The following is a 13,234-nucleotide window of genomic DNA, read 5'->3' on the forward strand; positions in this document are numbered from 1 at the left end:
ATGAATAACATATGACTGAAATTGAAAACAAGGACATGACAACACCGAAACAGCACGATGAATTTTCACAAACCTGAAACTCAAGACACCGAAAAAACAGCTGCGGATGTTACACATAATTTTTTTTTTTGGAACCTCGTAGCTTTTGAATGGAGATAGCGGTACAGTCGGTATTAGGAAATTCACCCTTTTCCCCACTGTAGTGTGATCTCGGAGTTGGTATATATAATTTGCAGGGGGTGCGAGGTGCAGAGGGGCTTGCCTCCCTGCAAAAACATAGAAAAAGTTAGTTGTGAAGCTAAATTGAGCACCACATTCATCATTTCATTGGACTGATTATCATCTGGAAAGTGCTCCATGTTTGCCACAGAAGTTGCTGTAAATCACAGTCCAGTTTAAAGTGACAGACATCTATTTCTTCTGTAATGGATTGAATGTGTTTGTTTCAATTTTGTACATTTTGGTCTTGTAAACATTCGTTGTTCTGCAGTTTCGATGTTGTTGTCTCGTTCTTTTCAATTTTGGTCATATGTTAATTTGGTAAACTGACATAGACCCCTAGATATATATATATATATATATATTTACTATATATTCTCAAAATACTGAAATATTGAATTTCTATCTCGAGACTGTATAATCAAAAGTGTAGTTGCGTGAAATTGCACTATATCGAATGCGGAAATGTCGCATCCACTGTTGTGGTGTCACGTTTGTGAATTGTGGTGTGGTGTGTGGATTTAGCTGGGGATTCAGGTAAGTGGTGTTTTCGTAAGGATATTGGGTAGGGATTTTACTGTGTGTGAGTGTGTGTAGTGGTGGGTTTTATATGTTTGTGTGTTTAGTGCGACCTCGGAGTTAGTATATACAAGTAGCGGGGGTGCAAGGGGGCTTGCCCCCCTGCTTATAGGTAGGTTAGGTATGTTTGTATGTTATGTTGTGTGTGTTGTTTTGTTTTTTGTAGTGTGGTTAGGTAGGTGTATGTGTGTTTGTTTGTGTGGTGGTGTGTCTATGTGTATGGTCGCGATTTTGATTTTCGTGGTTCTAATTTTTCGGTTATGTGGATTTTTGGCTATACAGTCTTGAGATACTGAAATTCGATATTTCAAGTATTTCAAGATCGTATACTGAATCCAAATAAATAAATATATATATATATATATATATATATATATATATATATATATATATATTTATTTATTTATATCACCCAGAGACTCCCTATGCTGTGGAACAAAATCCCGGTACATGTGAGGCAGAGCACCTCTCTGGCCTTGTTCAAGAGGAATCTTGACCAATGGATGGGAGATTGCAGATATATACTCAGGGAGGCTTGACAGTCACACAGCAAAATGATAGGCATAGCAAAAATGATAGGTTTAGTTTTATTCAACTAAACTAAAAAAAAGCTAAACTTGCTTATGGCTTTGGAATGCCCTTGGGCAGATAGCCTAGTATGAACCTATGAACCTATATGTGTATATACACACACACACACACACACACACACACATATATATATATATATATATATATATATATATATATGTATGGGGAGTACATAGGTGGACAGAGGGTATTCTTTTTTAATCCATTTTGTTTGAATCAGTTGTGTAGACAAAATGTAGTTAGAAAAGAATGAATGGAAGGGGTAGTTTGTCTGAGATTTCAGAATAACTGAGATGGGGGATTTTCCCTTTTCTCCAGTATTGTACAATCTCACAGTAGGTGTATTTAAGTTAGATGGATGTGAGGTGCACAAAGCAATTCCTCCCCTGCAAAAACAGTTCTGTTTGTGTTACTTCACTTTTTGATAAGTACTTATTTTGATATTATTTTTTTCAATAATCCGGACTTTGAAGAAGGAGAACTTTGATGAATTACCATAAACGTGTGTGTGTGTGTGTGTGTGTGTGTGTGTGTGTGTGTGTGTGTGTGTGTGTGTGTGTGTGTGTGTGTGTGTGTGTGTGTGTGTGTGTGTGTGTGTGTGTGTGTGTGTGTGTGTGTGTGTGTGTGTGTGTGTGTGTGTGTGTGTGTGTGTGTGTGTGTGTGTGTGTGTGTGTATGCATATATAATTCCTTTATATATAGATGGGGTAGAAAGTGTGCATGTCAGTGAGTATGTAATCCTTATGCACACACAAAAACACAGTACCTGTTATATGTCTGGTTATGTGTAAATCCATGTGTCTGTATGTCTGTATATATGTATATTATATATTTCTTTCAGTGTGATTGGGTTGATCACTGCTTATAAAAGAAAATAAAAAAAAAAAACATGCCTGAAACTTTATTATCAGACAACAGTGTAGTGTATATTAAAGTTTTCTCATGAAATCTAAAAATAACATTCCTCCCCAGTTTTAGAGGGTTAAAAAGTGAATTTTTGAGTAACATGGTAGCTGAAAGTAAATCCTCTCATGATAATAAATAACATAAAAATAAATCATATTTATTTTTTATTTTATTTTATTTTACATTTATTAACTGGGAAAGTCCAACTGGACACAGGTCCATTTTCAGCAGAGGCCTGGGGAGAAGAGCTCCAAGCAAACAATACAGTTCCACAGAGACAAAACAGTAACATATAAGGAAGCATAATATACATATAAGGAATACAACTGAGTGCAGATGGCTCAAAACACAAATGCAGTTACAAGAAGACAAAAACAGTACCAAATGCGAGAACAGTGTCATATATGTTAAGAATATATTTGAACATAGTTAGCAGAGATTAACAATTTTTCTGGCAGTAAGCCAATATCCATATAAGTGTAATATATATATATATATATATATATATATATATATATATATATATATATATATATATTTTTTTTTTTTTTTTTTTTTGACTTGGGTAGCAACCATTTGATACTAAGCAGATTCCTAGCAACAGGACTTAGGTAGCAACCATTTGATCACTAGCAGAATCCTAGCAGCAGTGCAGCGGTATGGTCTAGTCTGGGGAGTAATGCCACTTATTTATGTAGTGGGTTTTGAGAAGTTTTTTTTAAATTGGGAGGTAGAGGTGGTGGAAGTTAAGTGGCTTGGGAGTGAATTCCAGGTTCTGGCAATGGTGCAGGCAAAGAGAGATTTACCAGCATCATTTTTGTGTTTGATGACATTTATGTGGTTTTGATAACTAGATCTTATGGTTCTGGTGGTGGCCTATGGTTGAATTAGGTTCTGAAGTGCTGGGGTTTTGTCAGGAAGGTAGTAGAGCTTGTGAGCTATTGAGAGTTGGTTGAGTAGGAGTAGTTGAGTAGTTGAAGAGTATCATCTGAGTAGATACATCTTAATTTGCTTGAGTTAAAATGGTGCATTAATGAGCTTTGATGGGTAAGATGAGAAAATATCTTTAGGTAAGAGACACAAGTGGTGAACAGTGGTGGTCTGAGGGAATAAAATTGGGGATACCTTTGCATTTTTCATTATCATTTTCCTTATTATCCCAGCAGATTGCAAATGAGCCCCACTGTACTTCCCATGTGAGAATGTGCAAGCTTGAATAGCCTATTACATCTCTTTGTAAAGGCCCGTCCTCTGGGGGGACAGCTGGAGAAGGTCAGCAGCTTGCTGACCCTACTTGCATTTTCAGTATGGCACAAACATCATGGAGCCATGGCACACTGGGACCAGACGCAGACATGTTTCATACATATAAATATACAAATTAATCCTTTCTAGTTTTCTTATGACCATATTTGCACTGGCATTATTAGAACAGTATTAGCACAGAGTGTGGCATGCTGGTATATATCATATTCATTCACCACCTAGAGTGTGTGCAAGGAGTCAATAGCCAGAATATTTGGTCACATAGCCCTTGCCTCTGACCAAGTACACGTGGAAGTGTCAGTGGTAACTGACTTTCTTCCTCCTGGCCTCTCTTCCAGAGTGGTAAAGTACTCCACAAGCAGCAATCAAGTGTAAGTTATGTGACTGCACATGACCTCGTAGAACTTGTCACTGAAAGCACAGAGGAGCCAACAAGACTGATTTAAGAGTATGCAGATTTAGCAAGGGTAAAAAGGGAAACAGATTGAATGCAAAAATGATGGATATACTGCCTAATATAAGGCAACTGATGGGATAGATAGAAAATCTATAAAGTACAAAACATGGTAAGTACACTACTCTCGAATGATGAATAATTAAAAAAGAAATAGATGTCATGTATAAAGGCCAGGATTTACAAAAAAATCCTTCTGCTTATGCAAATTGCCTATTGCAAGGAGGTCAATTTATGAGGTTGATGGAAAGTGCAATTCAGAGACAGCTCAGACCACAGTGAAAAATACCTCATTATCTGCTCTTGAGCACATCTCTGAATCACACTTTTTTGCCACAAGTGCTGCCACATCTCTGATGCCAGTAGAATTTACACTGGTAGCCCATACGTCACGTTGGCACAAGTACCATGTTAAACACACACGCACACACTCACACACACACACACACACACACACACACACACACACACACACACACACACACACACACACACACACACACACACACACACACACACACACACACATGCACACACACACTTCTACACACATACATACATACACTAAAACCCTCTACTCCCATATCTTTGTTGAATTTGACTGCACCATAAGTGCATCCATTAAAATCAGTGGATCACCTTTGTCTTTTCACAGTGTTACAGTTTTCCTGCACCAATGGTAATTTATGCAGCCAGATCATCACTCAGCAGTATAAGTAACAGGTATTTCTGGGGGAAACTGTAAGGCTAATTGGCATTAGTCTCTTCCCCTGGAATATCTTATTACCATGCAACTTGGCCAACTGGACCATTTTCCACACTGATGCTCCCACTGGGAAAACTCAGCAGTAGGGTGACATATGAATTTGAAAGAGTTGATGTGAAAGGAAACTGCTGATGATACGGTTTCCTACCCAAAGAATCCCACAAAAGTGTATATGTATCCGTTGGACAAAAAGGTATCATTATAGAACCCCAAAAACAACTGACCAAATCAAAGTAAGTCTTAAAGACACAAGCCAAGTTGTTTGATTTTATTAAAACATTTTTTGATTCAGATTTGATACTAAAAAGATACTTTTTTTTATATCTTAAACATACCTACATAAAATATTTTTTGAATAAAGTTAAAATTCACATTATTCACATTTCAGTTTCTTTGTTTTGGGTGCCTCTGCCCCCCCCCCCCCCACACACACACACACACACAGACAAGTGTCACAGAATCAACTTTTATATATTGATTGACTGATACAGTTTCTCACAAATGGATACATATAATTTCTTGATTGTGGAACAGCCTGTCCTTAAAAACCAAAGCAAACATTCTTCTCCAGCTTTTTGAGGTCTGTTCTCCGGTCGTCCTCTACTTAACAAACCTTTTGAGAAAAAAACATTTTCTTGTAAGAAATCTATGCTTGACCAGATCTACTTCAGTAGATCGAACATATTACAAGTTCGAACCACATATGGCAGAGACCATATGTTCGAACTTGTAATAGTTTGAACACAGAAGTAAAAAAAAGAAAAAACAACAAAAAACAAAATTAAATGTCTGTAGCAGCCCCCCTGCACCCCCCACACCCCCCTTACTTAAATATACCAACTTTGAGATAGCACTACATTGGGGAAAAGGGAAATCTTCCTGTTCCGCATTGTACGGAGATCTCCATTCAGTCCAATCGAAAATGTACAAGTTCGTACATATGGTCTTGGCCATATGAGGTTTGAACTTGTTATATGTTTGATCTACTGAAGGGGACCTGTTTTTCCTTCCCCACTACAATGCTTCTTAGAATTTCCCTTGTACTGTCCCCACAAATATTCTGCTATCCAACACCTGGATTCTCGTCATTGCAGATAACTTGTTGTGATGTCGTTAGTTTGAACTTTGCGTTATTCTTTGGTGCTGTCCTTTTTTAATGTTTTTTTTTTCAACCCATATATGTTGAGACTGGCTTTTCTTAAAAGCCTTTTCTATAATTCCTATGCCTTATTATTTGAATGGTTTTCACTTACTGTATTGTTCAGTGTTGTTGACCAGTTGAGTGGGTTTTTCCAGAGTGGATTTGTGCTTATCACTAGTAATAGACACAGTGTCAAGAACAGGCTACATTCTCATTTTGAAACAGCTTACAATTGTCTTTTAGAGCATCAATCTGCATTACATTGTCTCTTAGCATCAACCCTCTTCTTCAGAATGTTATAATTCTGCAGTTTAGTGCTACAGAATGATAACACATAACAATTATGACAAGGATGTTTCTGCTTATCCCCACTATTGGGCAATTTCAGAGTGAGTGTATGTAGAGATGCATGGGTGTGCGGTCACAATCTCCCCACATGGGGTGTAAGAAGGGTTCGCCCCTGCAAAGAGCACTTAAACAGTGCATTTTTTATTCTAATGTGATGGGTTGGTGTTTGATAGATTTGGATTGCTGTATTAAACCACAATATAAATGTATGTGAATGAACAATTATAGAACCTTATTCTTTATGGTATCCCTGGACAAAGTGGATTTTTTTAACTGGAAATGTGTGTTGTCAGTGCTGTTGCTATGTAAGGCAATACTACTTTTAAACAGTGCTGCCTTTATTATTTTTAAATAGGTCTGAGGGCTACAGAGGTGGTAACAAGGATTAATGTTACATGCTATGAGAAAGATAGCCGGTTTAACTGAGATATTTCCTACCCAAATACAGAAAAACAAATATTTAGGGAGCTGAAGTTGAATTGTTACACTTTCTTGCCCAGAGACCTGATTGGTCCAAGACTCTGTCACTTTATACTAAGTAAGAACCAGTGAAGGACTATATATTTTGACCTCAGCTATTAATCACTGCTGCCATCAGGTGCACTGCCTTTTAAATATATTTGTCATTTATTTAAGAAAACTTAATGGGCTCCAGTCCTAGTCAGAAAAGTCAGAGTAATGCTGTTTGCTGTCTGAAAGGCATCCAGTTTATCTGGGAGCTGCACAGCCCATTATAGCACAGGATAGGCAGTTAAGGAGGTATGTAGATTGTTACTCTGTAAAAACAGTACCCAGTGTAACATCATCGTATTCTTTAAAATAATAGTACCTCAGATAAAATCATTCTGGAGTGCCAGTAAATAAATAAATAAATAAATAAAAATCACAGTCATATATAAAGCATCAAATAAATCTTAACCAATATAAACATTCTTTCCATTAAATAATAAACAACTACCAGCATAACAAAGTCTTCAAATGAATCAGAGCATTCAAGCCACTGGGGCTAATAATGATGAATTTTAAAATAAATTCTGTTTCCTTTCTTGCAAACATTTCTTCTAGTCTTTTCTCAGTATATCTCAATCTTATAAACATACAAAATGTTAAGCCCGAAATGTTCAGCTCTTGCTTCATGAACTTGAGTAAAATTGTATTGTAACAGTTTTGGTTTCATTATTCCCACAATCTGTGAGTTTCTTGTTTCATAACTTTAACATTGTAATTGTTGTAGCAACTACTGTATTTCCAACTGTTCAGATAGTACAACTAAATAAATCTTAATATCCCGATCACTAATAATTACGTAGTACATTGGGCACACTGATTACTCTGTAAAATCATCAACTAAATAACCCAGTTATGCACTTATGTACCACAAGGCTCTATCATAATAGCTTTGAAAAGTGCATAACAACTTTAGTTATGCACTTTTGAAAGCTGCTACAGTTAAGTTGCACTCTGCAGTACATACAGTGGCTTCCATAGAATACTGTTACCAATGATTTAACACTTTAAAATCTGTAATACACTTCCAGCTACCACACAAAAAGCAAAAGTGTGACTGGGTGAGGTGTCTAACACTTTTTAAGACTGTGACTGTCTATGCAGTAGCACTAAACATCTTAGCTTTCAAGACTGTAAAACACTTTGTGCTCCAAAACTTTTTTCCTGCAACTAGTAACACATCAGGGCTACTAAAGCTCCATGTCACCAAAGCCGTAGATGAGGGTAAGGTGGTTCACACAGCCTATCTAGATCTCACCAAGACTTTTGACACGATCCCTCACTCTGGAATTATAGATAAACTCAGTAAACTAGGTATAAATCCCTATGTCATAAAATGGGTTGCCAAATGGCTTACTGACAGAACCCACACTGTGAAAGTAGTAGACTCCAAATCCAACTTCAGACCAGTGACAAGTGGAGTACCACAGGGTTCAGTCCTGGGTCCTCTCCTGTTTGGTATCTACTTTTCTGAAGTACAGGCTAACACAGAAGGTCTTTGGCTAATGAAGTTCACAGATGACTGCAAACTAGGAGCCATAATCGAAACTCCTAATGATGTGGACATCCGACAAAAGGGTCTCACGGAGACAGATGCCCGGTGTCAAAGCCATGGCCTCAAGCTCAATGCCAAAAAGTGCATTGTCATCCCCTTTGGTAAAAACTCTACCCATGAGCAACCACATAGGTGGTAGTCTACTTAACACCAAAAGTGTGATAAGAGACCTTGGGACACAGGTAGACAGTAGTTTCTCCTTTGATAATCACATCGCCACAGTAGTCAGGAAATCCTTCTACTTGGCACACCTCATCACAAAAGGTTTCTCATCCAGGAAAAAAAGAGGTCATTGTTCCCCTCTACTTGTTACTCATTAGACACATTATAGGGTACAATGCCCCTTTTGGTATGTACCTCACAAGACATCTACAACAACTAGAAAGGCCTCAGAAATACCGCACAAATAGGATTACTGGCCTCAAACAGATGCCCTACTCAGACCATCTCAAAAAACTCCAGCTTTACTCAGTCGCATATCGCCTACTCAGAGGCAATCTCTGCCTAACATACAAAGCTATGTCAAACCCAGAGCTGTTGGACATGCTCCACTTAAAAAAATCCCAATCCCTCTGAGCTACACGCTCTAGGGACCTAAACCTTGTCACCACAATGAACAGAACATACTGGAGGGATAGATTCCTGTCCCAGAGACTTCCCATACTCTGGAATAAACTACCTATCTATATCAAACAAAGCTCCTCATTAGCACTCTTAAAGAAAAATCTTGATGATTGGATGGGAAATAGGAAATTCACCTCGGGGATCACCTCTGTGGCTCTGCTCAACAGGGGCACAGGAAAATAATTTTCTTGGGTGGCAAAACCTTTTTGGCTAGGCTCATATAGGCCCTAGGGCCAATAGCCTAGTAGCTACCTATGACCCTATGTACTACAAAGAATTATGATTAGTCTCTAGGATTATATCTCAATTGTTATGTGCTCTCAGCACAGATCTCAGAATTCATATTTCAAGATTCACTTCACTCAGGCCTCAAGTTTTATTCCTTGACATCCATGTCTCTAGCACATAACAAGGTGGTTATGATCAGAGACTCAGTCATAACTCTGTACAGACATACCTTGGAACTTCACCCGCTACTTGCTGCCAGCTATACAGCACCTAATTCATGCCGAAAGAAGGCCATCATGGACAAACTGTGATAGCTACTGTACAAGAACAGAGTGGATAAGGCTTTGAAAAGTCCAAAGATACCATGCCCACTTGGTAGCCACCCCAGTGACTGCACACATATTTTGCTATAGTAGTTTTTTAATCTTTAATCTTTATTTAAGTGACTAAACCTAAGTATCATATATTAAAGCACATTCACTATGGCCTGACATTTTGTTCAGTTGAAATACATACAAGACATAGATAAAACATTTTCACAAATAAAACATTAAAACAGATGTTGATAATTCTAAAACCAGACTCTGTCCATGGGTTAAGATATACCCAGCTATACAGATGATATTTTAAACACCATTATAACATGGTATATGCATCATATACCTGAATCAGGGAATGATAAGCATTTCACAAGACTAGGGCTATGCAAGCAAAACACTGCCAAGCTGAAGTTTCTGAATGTTTTTCTGGAAACAGCTATCAGTCCCTCAGCTGATGATCTGAGCTGTCTCACAGGCCATAGGGAAATCGAGATTCCTTCAGTCTGAAGGTACTCAGGGTGCATAAAGCCAATAAGCTTAATACTAGAGTGTTAGATATCAGCTAAGTCACAATAAACAACCTGTGTAAAGTCAGCAGCATGGATAACCTATGACTAGAATAAAGATGTGTGTGTGTTTGTGTGTGTGTGTGTGTGTGTGTGTGTGTGTGTGTGTGTGTGTGTGTGTGTGTGTGTGTGTGTGTGTGCGTGAGTGCGTGTGTGCGTGTGTGTGTGTGTGTGTGTGTGTGTGTGTGTGTGTGTGTGTGTGTGTGTGTGTGTGTGTAAATGTTGATCTTAAAGGGGAAGAGTTCAGTTTGATAAACTAATTTAAATATTAAAGACCTTTGAATATGGATTAACTTGGCATTAGCTTCAATAGCTTCAAGCCATATATGAACTGTCTCTGCTAAACTGAGCCTCTGGAAAATACTAAGAACTCATAGCCTTGATTCATATTATAAAGCAGGCAGGGATTACATGGTACCTATTGATTTGCATTCAATCCCCTTTTGAGTTGATATCCTGTTTGACACACACAGGGGGTATTACTGGGGTTTACTGGCAAAGCTCTATTCTACCTAGATAAGGAATATTGCCTTGCCTTGAGTTCCACCTCCTTCAATTGCCTCCTGGTCTTCTGGTGTGACTTTTATCTCAACAGATGTTATCAGTGCAGCTGCCTCTTAGCGAGTCGCACACAAACACTCAAACAATCTCGTTGTCAGAAACACTAACGTTACACCCAACACACATAGTAAACACTACACACATAGACATACTTATGCTGAAGTACTTAAATGCAATCTTCCCAAACCCAGAAAGACCTCCCAAACATTCTAGCTGCAAAAATTATTCTTAGCAAACCTAAAAGCACTCAACAGAAACAATACACACTTCTGCACATATAGTCACACCCACTGGATTCTCATCTACCAAGCCTCTTAGGCATACATTACCCAGGATTCTAGTCATCATACGACATACTGATATTCCACTCACCAGGCTGAAAAAGAAGAAAATAACCATCAGTTGCCTATCAGGGGCCAGCATCTGCCAAGTTACACATGCACTCAAGTCACTGCACCACATGTTCTGGTATGATTCAGTCATAGTCCATGTAGGTGTAAATGACCTGAGATGTACCAACCTAGACTATATGAAGAGTATGTGTGACAGGCTAGAATGTGCCTAGCATTGAGCAGAATTCTACATTTAGCAAGCATGAAGCCACAGTATAAACTTTAATAATTGGCTTCGTTTTTGGTGTTATTCTAGGTGGATTTAATATTTATCAGCGTGGGAAGACATGGTTAACAAATCATGCTGCTTTGCCGAGGATGGCCTGCACTTCTCCCCTTGCCAAGGATGGCCTGCACTTCTCCCCTAGGTTTTTCAGCACTTATGGAATATGCCTACTGCAGATACAAGCATACTGGACCTAGTACTCACAAATACGGGAGAATGGTGCACGGCATGCAAGGGCCATGTCCTCACTAGTAAGGTCAGACCACAAAGCAGTTTCCTACAAAATAAGAATGAGCTCTGTAAGTTCAGCAAACCCTGTAACAGTCAGAAACTACTTCAAGGCAAACTACTTCAACGCAAACTACTTCAACGCAAACTACTTCAACGCAAACTACTTCAAGGCAAACTACTTCAAGGCAAACTACTTCAACGCAAACTACTTCAACGCAAACTACTTCAAGGCAAACTACTTCAAGGCAAACTACTTCAACGCAAACTACTTCAACGCAAACTACTTCAAGGCAAACTACTTCAAGGCAAACTACTTCAACGCAAACTACTTCAAGGCAAACTACTTCAAGGCAAACTACCTTTTATTAAGTGATAACCTGGAAAACATTCTAGCCCCTTCCAACCCAGATAACACTGCAGCCTGTGCAGATTTATTCACAGAACCCCTTTACAGCCATGCCAATGACCCTGGTGGAATTAAAAATTAAACAGGTTGTACAACAAAAGAAAAAAGTCATAGCAAAAATTAGGAATTTTAACACCGAAAAAGATAAAACTATGTCATCAAACTGCATAGACAACTAAGATGACTTGTTAAGTCCAACAAAGCAAATTTTGAGGTAAAGATAGCATCCCAGGCCATGAACTACCATAAGGAGTTATTTAGCTGTATCCGAAACCTCAAGTGGAGCACACAACAGTGTGCTGAACTTCTGGTAAATGGAGCCATGTTCATAGAACCAGTAGAAACAGCAAATCTTCTAACTAAAAAAAATCAAGCTGTAACTTTACTCCCAATTTACCTCCAGCCACCTCCCAGGAAAACAGTTTAGCATAATCCCTCCATCTATCAGTAGGGAGCAGGTCTTGGATGAACTCTGTAAGGCTAAGAATACAGCACTGATTGGCTCTAATAATATTTCAGGATACCTCCTAAGTAGCATGAATCACTAATATCACTATTCATGCATAGTCAACTCACAGGCTTCATGACATGAGAGTGGAAGATTGTATCTGTCTTCCCTCTGCACAAGGGTGATCCATCAACGGATCCTGGGAACTACAAACCAGTTAGTCTGACTGATCTCATATGCAAAGCCATGGAAAAAATTGTCATGGAAATGGTCAGCAATATTATGGGAAACCTTTAGACACTGGAACCAACCCAGCTCATGGCTACTGAACCTGGAGGACTTCATTGAGAAAGTCACCAAGGCAATAGATGAGGGCAAAATGCTGCATACTGCCTACCTTGACATAGCTAACGCATTTTAGGCATAAACCCCTATGTAATTTGCTGGAAAGCCAGCTGGCTCACAGACAGGACTGGAGAGACCACCTCCATAAAGAGGCTAGTCAACAGTGAAGTCCCCCAAGGCTGTGTGCTTGGTCTACTCCTCTTTGTCTTCTATTTTCCGGATGTCAAGGCCAATGTGAAGGGCCTCTGGCTTACCAAATTTCCAGATTATTGCAAGCTAGGAGCAATGATAGAAACCTTCCATCATACTAACATCTTGCAGAAAGGTATAACACAGACATGTGACTGGTGCCATAGCCATGGCTTAAACATCAATGCCAAGAAATGCATGAAAGTACTGTTGGGGAAGTCAGCCACCCAGAAACTGCCTCATTGATTAAACAACCCTAAAAGTAGACATAGTAGTCAGGGAGTTGGGGACTCATGTAGAAAGTAACCTGGCATTTGACAAACATGCCTCTACGGCTGTAAGAAAATTATTCCGTGTCATATAGCTT

Source organism: Protopterus annectens, chromosome 14.part0, assembly GCF_019279795.1.
Source record: "Protopterus annectens isolate FY-2018-M chromosome 14.part0, PAN1.0, whole genome shotgun sequence".
NCBI lineage: Eukaryota > Metazoa > Chordata > Ceratodontiformes > Protopteridae > Protopterus > Protopterus annectens.